This window comes from Pan troglodytes, chromosome 7, assembly GCF_028858775.2.
Source record: "Pan troglodytes isolate AG18354 chromosome 7, NHGRI_mPanTro3-v2.0_pri, whole genome shotgun sequence".
Lineage (NCBI taxonomy): Eukaryota > Metazoa > Chordata > Mammalia > Primates > Hominidae > Pan > Pan troglodytes.
In genome coordinates, this window is record NC_072405.2 from 105,792,113 (window position 1) to 105,814,723 (window position 22,611).

General features: G+C 38.2%; 1 long non-coding RNA gene and 1 other non-coding gene across 3 annotated transcripts in view; both read left to right on the forward strand.

The window, feature by feature from the left end:
• LOC134810681 (uncharacterized) overlaps window positions 1-22,611 on the forward strand; it is a 544,505-nt gene that overhangs the window by 283,819 nt on the left and 238,075 nt on the right. The gene's annotated exons all lie outside the window — the stretch shown is intronic.
• On the forward strand, window positions 11,970-12,075 carry LOC112204229 (U6 spliceosomal RNA). The gene has a single exon (XR_002937808.1). It is a non-coding gene; the product is annotated as a U6 spliceosomal RNA (small nuclear RNA).

Sequence of the window (22,611 nt, forward strand, 5' to 3'; positions counted from 1 at the left end):
GGGCCCACGATTTTTATTTTCATTCTGGAGTGTGATGATCAACCTCAGGGTATGGTAGACGTGGAGTTTTGGGAAGGGAGACGTCACCCTGGACTTGGGGAGGCCAACCAACACAAACACACAGTAAAGCTGGCCCCTGGGTCCTCCTGACAGGGAAGAGAGTGCATGCTGCCGGCCCGGGGGATCTTGGAGCCGGCCAGCAGAATGCTTTGCCAAGGTTCACAAACTGAGATTGAATTTCGGCTGAATTTCCAGGAAATTCGAGCCAAATTGTGAAGGGACCTGGGCTGTATGGAATGTCAGGTAGGAGGCATGAGGAGATCATTTACTTTAGGATTAGTTATTTGATCCCAAACTGTAAAATGGGGGGAGTCTAGAAAATATAAATTCATGGGGAACCCTCCCCAGTAAAATTCTTCTATCTGCTTTGTCAATCTAGGCTTTGTGGATCTAGGGCTTTGCAGGACATTAGCCTGTCTGTTCCCCCATATAGTCTTGAATGTAGAAAAAGCCAAGGCCCATGAGTTCACCTAGAATGAAAAGATCACCACCATTCTTTCTTTGCAATGTTCGATTGCAAAAAAAAAATTAATGTTTTTACTGAAGTAACTGTTAGAAAGTTGGAGATGGTATAGAACCCTGACTTCCTTAGTTTTCTGTCGTGGAGACTGAGAGAGGAATACATTGATGCCATCTAGAAGTAACTTTAGTTTTTTTTCGTTTTAGAATTTTTTGCTTACATTTTGCTAGGGCATTAGGAAATTGCATTTATTTAAAGGTTTTACAAATATGGTACACTTAAAAAAATCTTCATGCTTCAACTCTATGTTTTAGCTATTCATGGGACATAGGATGGTATACCCAGATTGAGCAACAAAGATCTTGGCTCTAGATTCAACTTTTCCTCTAACTACAGGAGGAACTTGGGGACAAATCACTAAACTGCTATGGGCCCCAATTTCTTCTTTTTTTTTTAAATTATTATTACACTTTAAGTTCTAGGGTACACGTGCACAACATGCAAGTTTGTTATATAGGTATACATGTGCCATGTTGGCTTGCTACACCTATCAACCCATCATCTACATTAGGTATTTCTCCTAATGCTATCCCTCCCCCCAGCCCCACACCCCCCAACAGGCCCCAGTGTGTGATGTTCCCCTTCCTGTGTCCATGTGTTCTCATTGTTCAATTCCCACCTATGAGTGAGAACATGTGGTGTTTGGTTTTCTGTTCCTGTGTTAGTTTGCTGAGAATGATGGTTTCCAGCTTCATCCATGTCCCTGCAAAGGACATGAACTCATCCTTTTTTATAACTGCATAGTCTTCCATGGTGTATATGTGCCACATTTTCTTAATCCAGTCTATCATTGATGGGCATTTGGGTTGGTTCCAAGTCTTTGCTATTGTGAACAGTGCCACAATAAACATACGTGTGCATGTATCTTTATAGTAGAATGATTTATAATCCTTTGGGTATATACCCAGTAATGGGATGGCTGGGTCAAATGGTATTTCTAGTTCTAGATCCTTGAGGAATCACCACACTGTTTTCCACAATGGTTGAACTAATTTATACTCCCACCAACAGTGTAAAAAGCATTCCTATTTCTCCACATGTTCTCCAGCAAATGTTGTTTCTTGACTTTTTAATGATCGCCTTTCTAACTGGCATGAGATGGTATCTCATTGTGGTTTTGATTTGCATTTCTCTGATGACCAGTGATGATGAGCATTTTTTCATGTGTCTGTTGGCTGCATAAATGTCTTCTTTTGAGAAGTCTCTGTTCATATCCTTTGTTCACTTTTTGTTGGGGTTGTTTTTTTCTTGTAAATTTGTTTAAGTTCTTTGTAGATTCAGGATATTAGCCCTTTGTCACATGGGTAGATTGCAAAAATTTTCTCCCATTCTGCAGGTTGCCTGTTCACTCTGATGGTAGCTTCTTTTGCTGTGCAGAAGCTCTTTAGTTTAATTAGATCCCATTTGTCAATTTTGGCTTTTGTTGGCATTGCTTTTGGTGTTTTACACATGAAGTCCTTGCCCATGCCTATGTCGTGAATGGTATTGGCTAGGTTTTCTTCTAGGGTTTTTATGGTTTTAGGTCTAACATTTAAGTCTTTAATCCATCTTGAATTAATTTTGGTATAAGGTGTAAGGAAGGGATCCAGTTTCAGCTTTCTGCATTTGGCTAGCCAGTTTTCTGAGCACCATTTATTAAATAGGGAATCCTTTCCCCATTTCTTGTTTTTGTCAGGTTTGTCAAAGATCAGATAGTTGTAGATGTGTGGTGTTATTTCTGAGGCCTCTGTTCTGTTGCATTGGTCTATATCTCTGTTTCGGTGCCGGTACCATGATGTTTTGGTTACTGTAGCCTTGTAGTATAGTTTGAAGTCAGATAGCATGATGCCTCCAGCTTTGTTCTTTTTGCTTACGATCGTCTTGGCAATGCAGGCTCTTTTTTGGTTCCATATGAGCTTTAAAGCAGTTTTTTCCAATTCTGTGAAGAAAGTCATTGGTAGCTTGATGGGGATGGCATTGAATCTATACATTACCTTGGGCAGTATGGCCGTTTTCACGATATTGATTCTTCCTATCCATGAGCATGGAATGTTCTTCCATTTGTTTCTGTCCTCTTTTATTTCATTGAGTAGTGGTTTGTAGTTTTCCTTGAAGAGGTCCTTCACATCTCTTGTAAGTTGCATTCTTAGGTATTTTTTTTCCCTTTGTAGCAATTGCGAATGCAAGTTCACTCATGGTTTGGCTCTCTGTTTGTCTGTTATTGGTGTATAGGAATGCTTGTGCTTTTTGCACATTGATTTTGTATCCTGAGACTGTGCTGAAGGTGCTTATCAGCTTAAGGAGATTTTGGTCTGAGACAATGGGGTTTTCTAAATACACAATCATGTCATCTGCAAACAGGGACAATTTGACTTCCTCTTTTCCTAACTGAATACCCTTTCTTTCTTTCTCTTGCTTGATTGCCCTGGCCAGAACTTGCAACACTATGTTGAATAGGAGTGGTGGGAGAGGGCATCCTTGTCTTGTGCCAGTTTTCAAAGGGAATGCCCATTGAGTATGATATTGGCTGTGGGTCTGTCATAAATAGCTCTTATGATTTTGAGATATGTTCCATCAATACCTAGTTTATTGAGAGTTTTTAGCATGAAGGGATGTTGAATTTTGTCGAAGGCCTTTTCTGCATCTATTGAGATAATCATGTGGTTTTTGTCATTGGTTCTGTTTAGGTGATGGATTGCATTTATTGATTTGTGTACGTTGAAAGAGCCTTGCATCCCAGGGATGAAGCTGACTTGATCATGGTAGATAAGCTTTTTGATGTGCTGCTGGATTTGGTTTGCAAGTATTTTATTGAGGATTTTTGCATTTATGTTCACCAGGGATATTGGTCTAAAATTCTCTTTTTTTGTTGTGTTTCTGCGAGGCTTTAGTATCAGGATGATGCTGGCCTCATAAAATGAATTAGGGAGGATTCCCTCTTTTTCTATTGATTGCAATAGTTTCAGAAGGAATGGTACCAGCTCCTCTTTGTATCTCTGGTAGAATTCGGCTGTGAATCCGTCTGGTCCTGGACTTTTTTTGATTGGTAGGCTATTAATTATTGCCTCAATTTCAGAGGCTGTTGTTGGTCTATTCAGAGATTCCACTTCTTCCTGGTTTAGTCTTGGGAGGGTGTGCGTGTCCAGGAATATATCCATTTCTTCTAGATTTTCTAGTTTATTTGTGTAGAGGTGTTTATAGTATCCTCTGATGGTAGTTTGTATTTCTGTGGGATTGGTGGTGATATCCCCTTTATCATTTTTTATTGCATCTATTTGATTCTTCTCTCTTTTCTTCTTTATTAGTCTTGCTACCAGTCTATCAATTGTATTGATCTTTCCAAAAAACCAGCTCCTGGATTCATTGATTTTTTCAAGGGTTTTTTGTGTCTCTATCTCCTTCAGTTCTGCTCTGATCTTAGTTATTTCTTGTCTTCTGCTAGCTTTTGAATGTCTTTGCTCTTGCTTCTCTAGTTCTTTTAATTGTGATGTCAGGATGTCAGTTTTAGATCTTTTCTGCTTTCTCTTGAGGGCATTTAGTGCTATAAATTTCCCTCTACACACTGCTTTGAATGTGTCCCAGAGATTCTGGTATGTTGTGTCTTTGTTCTCTGTGGTTTCAAAGAACAACTTTATTTCTGCCTTCATTTTGTTATGTACCCAGTAGTCATTCAGGAGCAGGTTGTTCAGTTTCCATGTAGTTGTGTGGTTTTGAGTGAGTTTTCTTAATCCTGAGTTCTAATTTGATTGCACTGTGGTCTAAGATACAGTTTGTTGTGATTTGTGTTCTTTTACATTTGTTGAGCAGTGCTTTGCTTCCAATTATGTGGTCAGTTTTAAAATAAGTGTTATGTGGTGCTGAGAAGCATATGTATTCTGTTGATTTGGGGTGCAGAGTTCTGTAGATGTCTATTAGGTCTACTTGGTGCAGAGCTGAGTTCAAGTCCTGGATATTCTTGTTAACCTTCTGTCTTGTTGATCTGTCTAACATTGACATTTGGGTGTTAAAGTCTCCCATTATTATTGGATGGGAGTCTAAATGTCTTCGTAGGTGTCTAAGAACTTGCTTTATGAATCTGAGTGGTCCTGTATTGGGTGCAAATATATTCAGGATAGTTAGCTCTTCTTGCTGAATTGATCCTTTTACCATTATGCAATGGCTTTCTTTGTCTCTTTTGATTTTTGTTGGCTTAAAGTCTGTTTTATCAGAGACTAGGATTGCAACCCCTGCTTTTTTATGCTTTCCATTTGTTTGGTAGATCTTCCTCCATCCCTTTATTTTGAGCCTATGTGTGTCTCTGCAAATGAGATGGGTCTCCTGAATACAGCACACTGATGGGTCTTCACTTTTTATCCAATTTGCCAGTCTGTGTCTTTTAATTGGGCATTTAGCCCATTTACATTTAAGGTTAATATTGGTATGTGTGAATTTGATCCTATCGTTATGATGTTAGCTGGTTATTTTGCCCGTTAATTGATGCAGTTTCTTCCTAGCCTCGATGGTCTTTACAATTTGGCATGTTTTTGCAGCGGCTGGTACTGGTTGTTCCTTTCCATGTTTAGTGCTTCCTTCAGGACCTCTTGTAAGGCAGGCCTCGTAGTGAAAAAGCTCTCAGCATTTGCTTCTCTGTAAAGGATTTTATTTCTCCTTCACTTATGAAGCTTAATTTGGCTGGATATGAACTCCTGGGTTGAAAATTCTTTCCTTTAAGAATGTTGAATATTGACCCCCACTCTCTTCTGGCTTGTAGGGTTTCTGCTCAGAGATCTACTGTTGGTCTGATGGGCTTCCCTTTATGGGTAACCCGACCTTTCTCTCTGGCTGCCCTTAACATTTTTTCATTCATTTCAACCTTGGTGAATCTGACAATTATGTGTCTTGGGGTTGCTCTTCTTGAGGAGTATCTTTGTGTTGTTCTTTGTATTTCCTGAATTTGAATATTTGCCTGCCTTGCTAGGTTGGGGAAGTTCTCCTGCATAAGTGTTTTCCAACTTGGTTCCATTCTCCCCATCACTTTGAGGTACACAAATCAAACGTAGATTTGGTCTTTTCACATATTCCCATATTTCTGGGAGGCTTTTTTGTTTCTTTTTACTGTTTTTTCTCTAAACTTCTGCTCTCGCTTTATTTCATTAATTTGATCTTCAGTTGTCCTCTTGCTTTATTTTATTAATTTAATCTTCAATCACTGATACCCTTTCTTCTACTTGATTGAATTGGCTATTGAAGCTTGTGCATGTGTCATGAAGTTCTCGTACAACGGTTTTAAGCTCCATCAGGTCATTTAAGGACTTCTCCATGCTGTTTATTCTAGTTAGCCATTCGTCTAACCTTTTTTCAAGGTTTTTAGCTTCCTTGCGCTGGGTTAGAACATGCTCCTTTAGCTTGGAGAAGTTTGTTATTACCAGTCTTCTGAAGCCTACTTCTGTCAACTTGTCAAAGTCATTCTCCATCCAGGTTTGTTCTGTTACTGGTGAAGAGCTGCGATCCTTTGGAGGAGAAGAGGCACTCTGGTTTTTAGAATTTTCAGCTTTTCTGCTCTGGTTTCTCAGTCTCTTTGTGGTTTTATCTACCTTTGGTCTTTGATGTTGGTGACCTAGAGATGGGGTTTTGTTTTAGATTTCCTTTTTGTTGATGTTGATGCAATTCCTTTCAGTTTGTTAGTTTTCCTTCTAACAGTCAGGTCCCTCAGCTGCAGGTCTGTTGGAGTTTGCTGGAGGTCTGCTCCAGACCCTGTTTGCCTGGATATCACCAGCAGAGGCTGCAGAACAGCAAATATTGCTGCCTGATCCTTCCTCTGGAAGCTTCATCCAAAAGGGGCACCTGCCCAGATGAGGTGTCTGTCGGCCCCTACTGGGAGGTGTCTCCCAGTTAGGCTACATGGGGGTCAGGGACCCGCTTGAGGAGGCAGTCTGTCCATTCTCAGAGCTCAAATACCATGTTGGGAGAGCCACTGCTCTCTTCAGAGCTGTCAGACAGGGAAGTTTAAGTCTGCAGAAGTTGTCTGCTGCTTTGTGTTCAGCTATGCCTTGCCCATAGAGGTGGAGTCTATGGAGGCAGCAGGCCTTGCTGAGCTGCGTTGGGCTTCGCCCAGTTTGAGCTTCCAGGCTGCATTGTTTACCTACTCAAGCCTCAGTTATGGCAGACCCCCCTTCCCCAGCCAGGCTGCTGCCTTGCAGTTTGATCTCAGACTGCTGCACTAGCAGCGAGCAAGGCTCTGTGGGCATGTGGCCCCCAATTTCTTCAATTTGGAAAATGAGGTTATTGGACTAGATAATCTTTTTGAAATTATACTTTAAGTTCTGGGATACATGTGCATAACATGCAGATTTGTTACATAGGTATACGTGTGCCATGGTGGTTTGCTTCACTCATCAACCCGTCATCTACATTAGGTATTTCTCCTAATGCTATCCCTCCCATAGTCCCCAACCCCCGACAGGTCCTAGTGTGTGATGTTCCCCTCCCTGTGTCCATGTGTTCTCATTGTTCAACTCCCACTCATGAGTGAGAACCTGTGGTGTTTGGTTTTCTGTTCCTGTGTTAGTTTGCTGAGAATGATGGTTTCCAGCTTCATGCATGTCCCTTCAAAGGACATGAACTCATCCTTTTTTATGGCTTCATGGCGTTCCATGGTGTATATGTGCCACATTTTCTTTATCCACTCTATCATTGTTGGGCATTTGGGTTGGTTCCAAGTCTTTGCTATTGTGAATAATGTTGCAAGAAACATATGTGTGCATGTGTCTTTATAGTAGAATGATTTATAATCCTTTAGGTATATATCCAGTAATGGGATTGCTGGGTCAAGTGGTATTTCTGATTATAGATCCTTGAGGAATTGCCACACTGTCTCCAACAATGTTTGAACTAATTTTTCCTCCCACCAACAGTATAAAAGTGTTCCTATTTCTCCACATCCTCTCCAGCATCTGTTGTTTCCTGACTTTTTAATAATCACCATTCTAACTGGTGTGAGATAGCATCTTACCTCCACTCCATTAGCTTTAAATTTCTGAGTTTATGTATAGACACTTATAGGTAGGACAAAGGGTGTATATTCAGATAGAATCACTAGAATTATAATTATAAGAATTACCAGAATTTCTGCTGTAAAATAAAATGAATAGTTTTATTGCTTATGGATACTACTTACTATTAAATAATATCACAGTTTGCTTATGCTTATGATCAATAACTTTTTACCCCCAACCAGATGTTTAAATACAGGATTGTGCGAATTCATACCTAAACCTTAGCAACAATAGCTGAGTGTGTGTTGGAGCATGTGTTTGTGTGTACATGTGCGTTTTCCCTTCGGAACAAAATCATCTTCAGCTGAGGAAGTGATCCTTCAAAAAAAATAGCTTCGTTACATGAACAATCATGACCATTCAGAAGTGTTAAGTTAGTTACAAGAAAAAATAAATGTCCTTAGCTGATTTGCAGCTTATAACTGTAGCTCTGTTTTCTTTCTCACCCTGGAGCAGTTTGGTCCTGATCTTCCATAAGAAACCTCTTCCAAACCTAAAAAAAATTATGTGATGTGTCACTTGATTTTTCTCTGCAGTGTCTTTTGTTTGTTACGTAATCTTAGTTCAAAAGAAAAAAATAATACTTAACCTGGAATATGGAAACGAAACAAGCCTTATAAAGAGAAGCCATTGCTTTGTATGGGTATTTCTATATGAGGTAGGAAAAGGAAGTATTGCAGGACTTCAGGAATAGCCTCTTTTCTTTGAATGAGTACTAGGTAAAATGTAGAACTCACCAAAAAGTGATGTATAGAACTTTGTTTTTCCATCATCATTAAAACCCTGAGTCTACCTATTATTATTGAAGAGTAATCCTTATAATATAATCCTTATATTTATCCTTATAAATAATCATGGCTTGAATTCTTCCTTTAGCTACAGTTGGGGTCTGAGAGTGTTAAGAAAATAATCGGAATGATCTTGTACAAATCACTAATATTACAAAAAATTTACAGCCAAAGGGAAGGGTCAGTAATGATATATCATTACATCTACTGGAATGGCTACAGTTAGAAAGTGTAATAACACCAGGTCTGAAGTGACTGGAACTTTCATACAGTGCTGGTGGGAATATAGGATGATATCACTTTGGAAACAGTTTGAATGTTTTTTATAAAATTTAGCACACACTTGCCATATGACATAGAAATTTTAGCAGCCCTAAGTATTTGCTCAGAAAAAGTAAAAAAACATGTCTACACAAAGATTTGTTTGAATTAGCTTTGTTCATAATAGCCCCAAATGGAAAACAACTCAAGTGTTTGTTAACAGGTTAACAGATAAGTAACTCTAGTACGTCTAAACAATGGAATATTACTCAGCAATAAAAGAGATGAACTGTTGATTTATGCAACAACCTGGATGAATCTCAAGAACAGTCTTCTGAGAAAAAGAAGCCAGACATGCAAAATACGTATTGAATGATTCAATTTATATAAAACTCTAGACAAGACAAATCAAATCTATAGTGATAGAAAGTAGATCAATGGTTACTAAGGCCAAGGGTGGAGGTTGGGAACTGGCTGGGAAGGGTTACTGAGCACCATTGGAGATGACAGAAATTTTCATATATTGATTGTAATGGTGGTTTCATAGATGTATGTATTTGTCAAAACTCCTTGAACTGCAAACTGGTTCCCCAGCAGAGGCACAGCAAAGGTAGGGTGGTGGGAGCAGGGCACTCCAAGCTACACAGAGTAGGGGCATGCAGTGTCTGCAGAGATTTTAAAATAATAATGAAACTGACTAAAAGTCAATCTGATTTTTATTATCCCCATGTATTAGCAATTCGAAACAATGTCAGTGAGAAAATCACTTTTCTCAAAAAATTTTCATTAGTCTAAATTCAAAACAATTGTTGCCGTTATTTATTTTTCAATAATACACATGCAAGTCTCAAAGTAACACTTGTAGTTCAGGTTTTCACCAGCTATACCTTACATCAATGTAGCAGTAGCTTCCTAGACCACTTGTTCTCATTGTAGTCTCTTTTTATTTCAATCTATCCTTCGTACTGCCACCAATCACCTCCTCTGATTAAAGGTACCCACATTTGCCTTCCCTAAAGATTAAGGACAATTGTCTAGCTAGAAAAACTAACACTTTCAGGTTCTGGATCCAATTCTTCCTTTCTAGACCTTCATAGGCCACTTCTTATCATACTTCCTATTTTAGTATATCTCACAGTGTAGTCCATGGACCTCTGCATTGGAACCACAGCATGAGAGGGAGGGTGGAGATGGATATACCTACAACCTGCCCCAAATCTGCAGCATTAGAATATCTATGGGGGCAGGTGAGATCTGGATCTCCTCAGATAATTCTTAAGCTAAGCCTAATAAAACTTAAGCATTTCTGCCATATCTTCACCAGCTATTTCATTGTTTTCCTGAATATGCAATTACCATCACATAGTAGCCTTTGGTAGTTCTTTTTCCTCTCCTGGAATACCCCTTCCCTTCCCTCCGTCCCCTCCCCTCCCCTCCCCTTCTCTTTCTCTCCTCCTCTCCTCTCCTTTCCTTTCCTGTCTTTCCTTTCTTCCCTTTCCTTTCTTTCCTTTTCTGACAGAGTCTTGCTGTGTTGCCCAGGCTTGAGTGCACTGGTGCAATCTCGGCTCACTGCAACCTCCACCTCCTGGGTTCAAGTGATTCTCCTGCCTCAGCCTCCTGAGTTGCTGGGATTACAGGTGCCCACCACCTGTAATTTTTTATTTTTAGTAGACACGGGGTTTCCCCATGTTGGCCATGGTTGGCCAAGCTGGTCTTGAACTCCTGACCTCAGGTGATCTGCCTGCCTCAGCCTCCCAAAGTGCTGGGATTACAGGCATGAGCCACTGTGCCTGGCCCTTACTTTTCTTTACAAAGATAATATTTACAGCATATTTTAAAGGGCTATGTAAATGTTACTTCTTTATGCAACCTTCTCTGCTCCTCCAATATCCTTCTTTAACACTTCTTACACACATACAGCTCACATCACTTGGTGCTATAGTTATTGTGGTAGCCGTTTGTGTTATTTCCAAAATAGTTCTGGTTTCCCTTATTCTTGATAGGATTGACTTCTTGGCCCTTGGTCATTAGGAGTCATGTTACCAGTTCTGACCAATGAGTTGTGAGTGAAGGTCTATGTGCCACTTCCACAAAAGAGAGATCATTTATTAGATCCTTATTTTCCTTTGCTGTGGCAACTTGGTAATTTTCCAGCAGTGGTTATGGACATTCTTCTGAAGGGACAATTGACCGGGATTGCTGTGTGAGCTTTGATGTCTACCACCCACACATATATTACTTAGAGCTATTGGTAGCAATATCCATCAGTGATTCAAGGACTTTCTGTAACAATTTGGATCCCATTTTTTGTTTTTGGCTCTTTGCTCTTCAGTAAGCTGAAGCGTGTGAGAGAACATGGAGGCAGCATGGAGCACAGATTGAAAAGCCATTTGGACCTGGGTTCAAAGCCCAGTTCTACCATTTATTACCTGTGTAACCATGATCAAGTTACTGAAGCTCTTTAAATTTCTGTTTTTAAATGTTTTAAATGAGAACAAAAATTTCTATTCTTAAGGATTGTGGCGATAAACAGATAAGATAAAGTGTAACCATGTTAGCACATTGCCAAACATCTAATATTACAATGGTGACTGTAAAAGACCACCTGCATTCAAGGGGACACCTTGCCTGAGGCTTTTGCTTTCTTAAGTCACACATCAAATATCTAATTCTATTGTCTAAGCCTTCTGGCTCAGTTGGGTAGTTTTTTCAAGCAGAAAAATGTGATTACTTATATTGAGAAAATAATCAGGTGAGAACATTTACATAAAACTGAGAGCTAAAAAAATGCTTAAACCTTTGTTTAACAACTTTGTTTTTTAAATCCTGAAGTTTACAGTTTTGCCTAACAGCCACAAAGAATTAGTACCATAAAAATATCTGGGTATTAAGAGGACATATTATTTATTGTTGTTGCTTTTCTGGCACTCTCACTAAAGTATGAAACTTATGTATAAAGACAAAGATATTTATAAATCAAAATGTCTTCAGAAATAATTTGATTTACTACTTTCATTTAACAGTTGGAAAAACTGTAACCTAGTTAGATTATGGGATTTATTAGGGATAAATCCCCATGTCTCTTGAATCAGTGATTTTACCCTAACACCATACTTCCCTAGACTTAATGCTTTAGTTATTGTTTACCAACGGCTGCTGTATTATTAATATCAATTTACTCTTTTACTAGAACTCTCCAGAAGCAAAAAAACATACAAGAAGAGAATGAGTACCCAAATAGTCCTTATCCTTATTAAATCTCACATCATTTAAGTTATTCTGTTAATTCATTCATCTCAGTATACTCAGAATTTAAATCTTATTCATGTGCCTGCTTTTGCAGCACGCATGCTAAAATTGGAATGATACAAAGAAGATAGCATGGCTCCTGCACAAGGATAACACAGAAATTCATGAAGCATTCCTTATTTTTACAAAGGGAAGCCTGTCAGGTGAATAGTGGACACTTCGACAGAAACCTTACAAGCCAGAAGAGATTGAAGGCCTATTTTCAGCATACTTAAAGAAAAGAAATTCCAACCAAGAATTTCATACCCCACCAAATTAAGCTTCATAAGAGAAGGATAAATAAAATTATTTTCAGAGAAGACAATGCTAAATGAGTTAGTTACCATTAGTCCTGCCTTACAGAATGTCTTTAAGTGAGTGCTGAACATGGAAACAAAAGATCAATACCTGCTACCAGTGGCAAGTTGGATAAAGAAGCACGACCCAACTGTCTGCTGTCTTCAAGAGATCTGTCTCACATGCAATGACACACACAAGATCAAAGTAAATGGATGGAGAAAGATCTATAGGCAAACAGGAAATAAAAAAAAGCAGAGGTGCTATTCTTATATCAGACAAAACAGACAATGATCAAAAAAGACAAAGAAGGACATTGCAAAGTGATAAAGGGTACAATTCAACAAGAAGACATAACTGTCCTAAATATACATATGCATCCAACATTGGAGCACCCAGATCCATAAAATAAGTTCTAGAGACCTATGAAGGGACTTAGATAAACACACAATAATAGTGGGAGATTTCAACACCACACTAATAGCATTAGACAGATCATTGAGGCAGAAAACTAACAGAGATATTCTGAACTTAAAACCCACAGTTGTCCAAATAGACCTAATAGACATTTACAAGACACTCCAGCCAACAACAGAATATACATTCTTCTCATCTGCATACAGCACATACTCTAAGATTGACCACATGCTAAGCCATAAAGTACCAACAAATTCAAAAAGACCAAAGCTATACCAACCACACTCTCAGGCCACAGCTCAATAAAGATAGAATTCAATCCCAAGAAGATATCGCAAAACCATAAAATTACATGGAAATTAAACAACCTACTTCTAAATGTCTTTTGGGTAAAGAATAAAATTAAGGCAGAGATAAAAAAAAAAACTCTTTGAAACTAATGAAACAATGTGGTTGGTACGATTTTGACTTTTTTTAATTCATTGATACTTGCTTTATGGCAGAGCATGTGATCAATCTTGCAGTATATGCTGTGTGCAGATGAGAAGAATGTATATTCTGCTACTGGGTAGAACATACCAGAATTTCTGGGACACAGGTAAAGCAGTATTAAGAGGAAAATCTATAGTGCTAAATGCTTACATCAAGAAATTAGATCTCAAATTAGCAACATAACATTGCACCTAGAGAAACTAGAAAAACAAGAGCAAACTGACCTCAAAGCCAGGAGAAAAAAAGAAATAACTGAAATCAGAGCTGAACTGAACAAAATTCAGATGTAAAAATCCACACAAAAGATCAACAAAACCAAAATTTGTTTTTTGAAAGAATAAACAAGATTTATAGACCAATAAGTAGATTACTAAAAAGAGAAGATCCAACTAAGCACAATCAGAAATGACAAAGGTGACATTACCACCTAACCCCACAGAAATATAAAAACCTTCAGGGACGATTGTGAACATCTCTCTGCATGCAGACTAGAAAACAAAGCAGAAGTGGATAAATTCCTGGAACCATAGAGCCTCCCAGTATTGAACCAGGAAGAAATTGAAATCCTGAACAGACCAATAATGTGTTCTGACATTGAATTAGTAATAAAAAAACTCTACCAATGAAAAAATAAACCTTGAGATGACACAGATTCACAGCTAAATTCTACCAGACATACAAAGATCTAGTACCAATTCTATGGAAATTATTCCAAAAAAAGAGGAGAGGGTTCTCCTCCCTAACTCATTCTATGAAGCCAACATCATTCTCATACCATAGCCTTGCAGAGACACAACAGAAAGAAAGCTTCAATATCTGTGATGAACATGAATGCAAAAATCTTCAATGAAATACTAGCTAACCATGTCCAGCAGCACATCAAAAAGTTACCATGATGATCAAGTAGGCTTTATTTCTGGGATGCAAGTTGGGTTCAACATACACAAATCAATAAATGTGATTCACCACATAAACAGAATTAAAAACAAAAACCACATGATCATCTCAATAGATGCAGAAAAGCCTTTTGATAAAACTCAATGTCCCTTCATGTTAAAAACCCTCAACAAACTAGGAATCCAAGAAACATACCTCCAAATAATAAGAACCATCTATGACAAACCCACAGCCAACATCATACTGAATAGGCAAAAGCTGGAAGTATTCTCTTTGAGAATGGAAACAAGATAAGGATGCAAACTTTTACCACTGCTATTCAACATAGTACTGGAAGTCCTAGCTACAGCAAGTGGGCAAGAAAAAGAAATAAAAGTCATCCAGATAGGAAGAGAGTAAGTCATACTATCTTCACAGACAATATGATTCTATACCTGGAAAACCCCATAGACTCTGCCAAAAAAAGCTCCTAGAACTGATAAACAACTTTAGAAAAGTTTCAGGATACAAAATCAGTGTACAAAAATCAGTAGCATTTGTATACACCAATAAAGTACAAGCTGATAGCCAAATCAAGAACACAATCCCATTTACAATAGCCACAAAAAGAATAAAATACCTGGGAATACAGCTAACCAAGGAAGTGAAAGATATCTACAACAAAATTTATAAAACACAGCTGAAAGAAATCAGAAATTACACAAACAAATGGAAAAACATTCCATGCTCATGGATAGGAAGAGTCAATCTTATTAAAATGGCTACACTGCCCAAAGCAATTTACAGATTCAATGCTATTTCTATGAAACTGCCAAGGACATTTTTCACAGAATTAGAAAAAACTATTCTAAAATTCATATGGAATCAAAAAAGAGCCCAAATAGCCAAAGCAATCCTAAGCAAAAAACAAAAGCATAAAAACAAAAACAAAGCAGGTGGTATCGCACTACCTGATTTCAAACTATACTACAAGGCTATGGTAACCAAAACAACATGATACTGGTACAAAAACAGGCACATAGACCAATGGAACATAACAGAGAACACAGAAATAAAGCTGCACACCTACAGCCATTTGATCTTTGACAAAGTTGACAAAAATCAGCAATGGGAAAGGGGACTCTCTATTCAATAAATGGTGCTGGGATAACTGGCTAGCCATATGTAGAAGATTGAAACTGGAGCCATTTCTTTTACCATATACAAAAATCAACTCAAGATAGATTAAAGACTGCAATGTAAAACCTAAAACTATAAAAACCCTAGAAGAAAACCTAGGAAATACTATTCTGGACATTGGCTTTGGCATAGAATTTATGGCTAAGTCCCCAAAAGCAATTGCAACAAAACCAAAAATTGACAAATAGGATGTAAACTAAAGAGCTTCTGCACAGTAAAAGAAACTATCAACCCAGTAAACAGACAACCTGCAGAATGAGAGAAAATATTCACAAACTGTGCATCCAACAAACATCTAATATACAGAATCTATAAGGAACTTAAATGATTCGAGAAGCAAAAAACAACCCACCACATTTAAAAAAGGGCAAAGGATGTGAATAGGCACTTCTCAAAAGAAGACATACACACAACCAACAAGCATGTGAAAAAATCCCCCACATTACTAATCACTAAAGAAATGTAAATCAAAACCACAATGAGATATCATCTTACAGCAGTCAGAATGGCTATTTTTACGAAGTCAAAAAATAATGGATACTAGTGAGGCTGTGGAGAAAAGGGAACACTTATACACTGCTGGTAGGAATGTAAATTAGTTCAGCCACTGTTGAAGGCAGTTTGGAGATTTTTCAAAGAACTGAAAACAGAACTACCATTAGACCCAGCAATCCCGTTACTGGGTGTATACCAAAAAGAATATAAATCATTCTACCATGAAGATACATGCATGCATATGCTCATCATAGCACAGTGAATACATAGCACATATTCACAATAGCAAAGACATGGAATTAACCTAGATGCCTATGAACAGTGGACTGGATGAAGAACATGCGGTACATATACAACATGGAATACTACACAGCTGTTAAAAAGAATGAGATCATGTCCTCTGCAGCAACATGGATGCAGGTGGAAGCCATTTTCCTAAGCAAATTAATGCAGGAACAGAAAACCAAATACTGAATATTTTCACTTGTTAGTGGGAGCTAAATTTAATATCCGTGGACACAAAGATGGAAACAATAGGCACTTGAGGTAGGAGGGTGAGAAGGAGTTGTGGGTTTAAAAACTATCAGGTACTATGCTCACCACCTGGGTGACGGGATTATTTGTACACCAAACCTTAGTGACATGCAGTTCACCCATGTAACAAACAAACCTGTACATGTACCCTCTGAACCTAAAAGTCAAAAATAAATAAATAAACAAATAAATAAATCTTACTCATGGGAAGTTTGCATCCCCCATGAATTTTTATTTTTCAAAAGTTTTACAATGTATTTTACATCCTACTATCTAAATTCTTATGTATGTGTCCATAACCCTGGGGATACAAATTGTTGAAGCTCGCTCGAATCATTTACCAATAACTCTATTCAGATCAAGTTATACTATTTAGACATTAAGTACCTTGATTGTTACTTAAAATTACATGTAATTTCTTCATTTCCTCCTCCTTTCTTTCCTTCCCTCTCTCTTTTTTCCTTCCCCTACCTTCCTCCCTCCCCATCCCTAAAATATTTATTTAGCACTTCCAGTGTCAAAGTGCCAGACTTCAGAAATATAATTGTGAGCAAAGTCAATGAGGAACCTGACCTCAGAGAGCACAGCACCTAGCTATAAAGAGAGACATTAAGCATGCAAATATAATAAAGGGTGATCAATGTTACAAGAAGGAAATACTAAAATGGGTAAACTTTTCAGTGGGGATATTACAGTTTGTGATTTTTAAAATATAATAGTTCCAAAGCGATTTTAGCAGAATGCCTAAAGTAGCAGTGACTAATAATATGTTTACATTTTTTCCTTCTTCTTTGGACCTTTGACGCCATTATCATGTTCTGTCTACTTTTTGTTCTCCCCTCCTTTCCCTCTCTAGCAACACAATTCTGTGTTATTTTTCACCTGCATAAAACCTGCAGTTGTTTCTCTTCAACATTTCAGAATCACCACTTACATTTTGTCACACAGAGTGCTTTTTATAAAAAGCAGTTACAAATTATAGTGAAGGGCAAATATTCATACCTTGAAAAATTCCAAAACCCCATATCCTAATACCCTTGACTTTTTCTTTCTCCATCATGATTTTTACGTAAAGTGTGAGGATGTGGTTATTAATTTATGTGAGCTGATATATATCTATGTTGCTCCTGGGGGGAAAAGATGTTATGTATATTAACAGTGTATACTAGCACATGAAATTTTTACTTGACCTCAGAAGTCACTATTTTGATTCTACCTCTTTTCTGTCTCCTACTTGGTAGTGGGCAACATTGTTTCTACAGGTAAACTGATAATCGGTTATTAGTTTGTTTCTCTTAAAAAGAGCTATGGGTTCTAAATTGGGTTCACAGAAGCTCATGGACACAGCAGCAAATCATTCATGGAAAATTGGTGCCTGATCCCTTCATGTTGTACAAGATCAGATCGCCATTGGCTTCAAACTTAACCTTATGTTTGCATTTGGGATTCCTGCCTTCCTCTGAATGTTCTCAAGGCCTTCTCATTGGCAGGTCTATTGAGGGCTCAGTGGCCTGCCCACCATGCCTCGACTCATCTGCATTCTGATTCCTCCTCGCATTCGCCAACCTGGTTTGTCCCCGGTCTCTGACACCGAGCATATGTCACTGTCACTGAAAAGAGGCTGCCTTCCTCCCCTTGCTGCACACAGATTTAGCAATGGGACCTTCTCTCTCGTTTACTTACTTACTTCACCTGCTTCAGATCTGCAGAAAAGAACATCTGAGAGTGAAACTTATAGTCCAAACTGAACTTCCATCGGGAAGAAGAGTTTGATGTTGGAAAACTTTATTTTGGCAATTATTTAATCAGCCACATGATTCTAAATTATTTCATCTTCCTTTTCCTTTGCTGCTTGTTAGTTCAAGGCTCTGCACAACAATTTTACACATGGTTATCTCTTTACATCTTGGCAATGTGTGTAAGTTGGAATAACACGAGGTTCAGGTGGGATTTCCTGTTTTCTTATATATTTAGCTAGGCAAGGCCTCAAGTAAGAAATCAGTGCCACTATTCTGCATGAGAATGTTTACATAAATAATGGTTCAGATTCTCATATGCAGCAGGCTAGTTTGTTCTTGATGGTCCTTGAAAGTCCTTTTTTCTTTTTAACCTGGTCACAGTCAACTTAAGCTGACCTGGCAAGTGCCCAGATTGCTTGTACAAGAATTACAAATTATTAGTGTCATTGACTCTTCCACTGTACAAATGGCTGCTATGTTTGAGCAGCAAGCGGGCAGCACTTAGATGCAGCCAGCCTTTCTAAATGTCCTTTAATGAAGAGACCATGTTCATTTGCTTTTAAGATCAGAATGTTCTTTCTGGGTATTCTTAACTCATTTTACCTTTGCCCTTAAATTTCCTACTCAGTGGATAAGTAATTGCCAAAGAAGAGCTGTCTCAGAAAAGGCTTTGTGTGCTGATCCCAGCCACTGGTCCCCAGGAGCTTTACTAAGATAGGCATTTCTTTTTTATATTTGAGTCATAGCAGGGAGATTAGCTCTTCTGGACTTCAGCTGGGCTTTTCCTTATGACCACGTGGCAATAAGACCCAGTGACAATCACTCCCTACTGGAGTTTGTATGCATTGCCTTCAGTCTTCCAGCTGCTTTCATCTACCAAACTCACGATCCCCTCACCACTTTTCTCTTTGGTAGATATAAAAGATTATTTGGAAGAACTAGTGAAGTTACCTGAATTTTTTACCTTCTATGCAAAATGAATTTTAGTAGTGGAAAGCAGATGTTTATGTAATCAATGGTGGTTTGTGTAGCCAGCCCAGTTTAGTCGGGGATATCATGGCTTTGGAAATGTATCCTGAGATACATTATCTGCTTAATAATGTTGACTGAATATGGTCTAGAGAAAAGGCAGAGTTGTAAAAATGAGTGGTCTTACAAGAAAGAAGTCAGAATCATTCATTAAGAAATGCCAGATATATCATGGTTACTCTTCTCTCCCTATTTCTAGTTGCTATAAAAGTATTGCAAAGATTGGCCGGGCGTGGCGGTCACGCCTGTAATCCCAGTGCTTTGGGAGGCCGAGGTTAGTGGATCATTTGGGGTCAGGAGTTCGAGACCAGCTTGACCTACGTAGTGAAACCCCGTCTCTACTAAAATACAAAAATTAGCCGGGTGTAGTGGCAGGCGCCTATAATCCCAGGTACTCGGAAGGCTGAGGCAGGAGAATCTCTTGAACCCATGAGGCAGAGTTGCAGTGAGCCCAGATGGTGCCACTACACTCCAGCCTGGGCGATAGGGCAAGACTCCCTCTCAAAAAAAAAAAAAGGATTGCAAAGACTTAGGAATATTCTGAGATGAATAACAGCTTGCTGCTTAGGAAACTATCTGAGTTTCTTCTCTAAGATGGGTAGACTATGCTGACATGGTGAGGATAAGAGATTTCCTTTAAAACACATGTACCTTATTTTGAGTCAGTGTGCTCTTGATTTCTGTGCTGACAGATTGTGCAATGTGAGGTTTGTGACTTTACTTTTCTGTTCCTTATTTCCTTTTTGTATAAAATGGGCAAAACAATCCCTGCATCTATGACAAAGTAAAATGATTGCAGTATTACATTTTTTAAAAACATAATCCAAAAATTTTGCCAAAATAATTTTCTTCAATTAAAATGAACGGTAGCACAATAATTGTAGGATACTCAAGTAGTTATTTAATTCTTTAGTGGAGTGCATTTTATTACAAATGCCTAATCAAACAAGGATTTAAAATAAAATTCCACTTATTTTAATAATGACTGTATTTAAAGTTCCCCGTCACTAATACATTGGGATTTTGTGTGCATGTGTGATCTGGAATCTCTCAGCTAAGGGCTGGGAAATATTGTTAGTGATTAAGTGAAAATGAATCTCATTTTGGGAATGAAGGAAATAAATATGTTTGAGAATAACTTTAACATTCATGCATGGGTTTGGGGCAGGACTGTCTTAATGTCGTAATCCTTTAAAAAGGTTCTAACTGAAGTAGATAACTAATTTGTTCTGCAGAAAGCTTTCTCAGATTACTCTCTTTGTGTGCAGATGGTTCCTACCCCACTGGAGGACTTCATTGTTCAATACACTCATCATCCATCCAGGACTGAGTGGAGTGCAATGAAGGAAGGTTAATAGGGGAGCTTTGTGTTTTCAGACAGTTCTTATGCTTCTAGGAAAGTTAATTAGGAAGTGAAAACTTAAGCAGTTGACAATGTGCATTGTTGGCTACTAGGGCATGGTGACAAATAGCCCTGAAAGGTCTTCACTTTCTTTTGTAAACAGAAAGGTAAGGAATTTGCACAAAAATGCACTGGTGAAGATCTGCTTTTCATCAAGGTCGAACCACGTAGTAAACAACAGAAATAACTTGTAATAAAGCGTGGTGTTGAAATGTTTATCAGCAAGTCCTTTTGACTGGCTTCAAAAGGTATATTTGAATAAGAGAAACCTTTGCCCAGAAGAACACAATCTGAAATTTAGTTCTAACATTTTCTTTATGTCAAGGTCAAGAAACTTAAGGGAAAAGTTTGACTTTCATGTAATCATGAATTTATCTCTCATTAGGTTGAGATATTATGACTAAGTATTCACTTGATATTTGGGGTAGATACAGTTGATAAAGAGGAGAGAATTCTGAAAAATACTTGATCTGAAATGGCTTAATTAATTCTATTTCTCTAAAGAAAGGTCTGCGTTCTACCTTTTTCTCTGGATGGGTGTGTACTGAGTTCCATATGAAGAACCTTTCAAAATGTAAAAATGTATTGTTGTGATGAGAAAATATAACAAGAACCAGGCTGATCTGATAGAAAGTGTAGGTAAATCTGGGAGGCAGGTCTGAGCCTGGCCTAAGGATAGTGGTAAAGTGTTTGAGATGTAAAACTCAAAGAAGTGGGACTGGGCAGTCCAAGCAGATAAATTTGAAATGAAAGACAAAGAGAAGGGAATAACTGACATTAACACAGTAGTTTCCAGGGTGGGGATGTATCCTGAGGGCTGGCAACAATTACAGAGAAGCAAATATAATTTTTTTTACATCCAACAGGATTTGTTCAAGACTCAATTCCTCTTTCCCAAGTAAAGAGAAGAACTTTCTAGGAAGGCTCTGCAATTCTGTCTGTAGAATGTTCTGAGATGTTGGAAATGAACTGTGCTGCCTGAGACTGTGGTCATTAATGACATGTGGCTACTGAATACTTGAAATGTGGATAGTGTGTCTGGGTAACAATTCTAAATTTTATTTAATTTTAATTAATTTTAACTTTAATGGCCACATGTGGTTAGTGGCTATTATTTTAGATAGCATAGCTAGGCTTTACCTCTTCAGATACATCATGATTAAGTGATGGGCTTTGTCCTAGGTAAGAAAGAATAGTTTTGAGAGAATTTGAGGATTCTTCTAAGAGAGGACTTCTTATCCTAAGTCTATGACTGTGCTAAGCCCCTCAATTTGCACTAATGCAAATATTTCCCAGTTGTAAATATTTCATGCTTTGTCTCCCCTTTGTGTACTCAGGACTGATGGTAGACCAAACCCACCCTTGCCTAATCTGGCTGTATTGGCCGAAGGAAGAGAAAGGGGGAAGTTCTAGCAGAGAATTAAAGAACATGCTTTTTAAACTTAATTAGATGAACTATCTGAGTTTTCTCCTACTTTGGCCTTTGAATGACTACTGAATTGCCCAGATTTTACAAAGAGTAGAATTTGTTGAATATAATATATATATATATTTTTGCTATCAGTTTGTTAGAAATTTGTTACAATATGTTATTATGGTTGATGTTAATCATGAATTAATTTTTGTTGTTGACAGAGTGTTCTTTAGTCACCGGACAATCCAAGTAACAGTGTTTCTGTCCAAAAATATTGCCATAAAAAAGGAATGAAATAATGGCATTTGCAGCAACTTGGATGGAGTTGGAGATCATCCTTTCTTTCCTTTCTTTTCCTTCCTTTCTTTCTCTCTCTCTCCCCTTCCTTCCTTCCCTTCCTCCCTTCTTTCTTCCCTTTTCTTCCCTTTTCTTTTCTTCTTTTCCTTCCTTTCTCTTTCTTTCTTTCTTTCTCCTTCCTTCCTTTCTTCCTTTCTTTTCTTTCCTTTCTTTCTCTTTTCTTTCTTTCTTTCTTTCTTTCTTTCTTTCTTTCTTTCTTTCTTTCTTTCCTTCCCTCCCTCCCTCCCTCCCTCCCTCCCTCCCTTCCTTCCTTCCTTCCTTCCTTCTCTTTTTTTGATGGAGTCTTGCTCTGTTGCCCAGGCTGGAGTGCAATGGCACGATCTTGTCTCACTGCAACCTCTGCCTCCCAGGTCTCCTGCCTCAGCCTCCTGAGTACCTGGGATTACAGGTACATGCCACCACGCCTGGCTAATTTTTGTATTTTTAGTA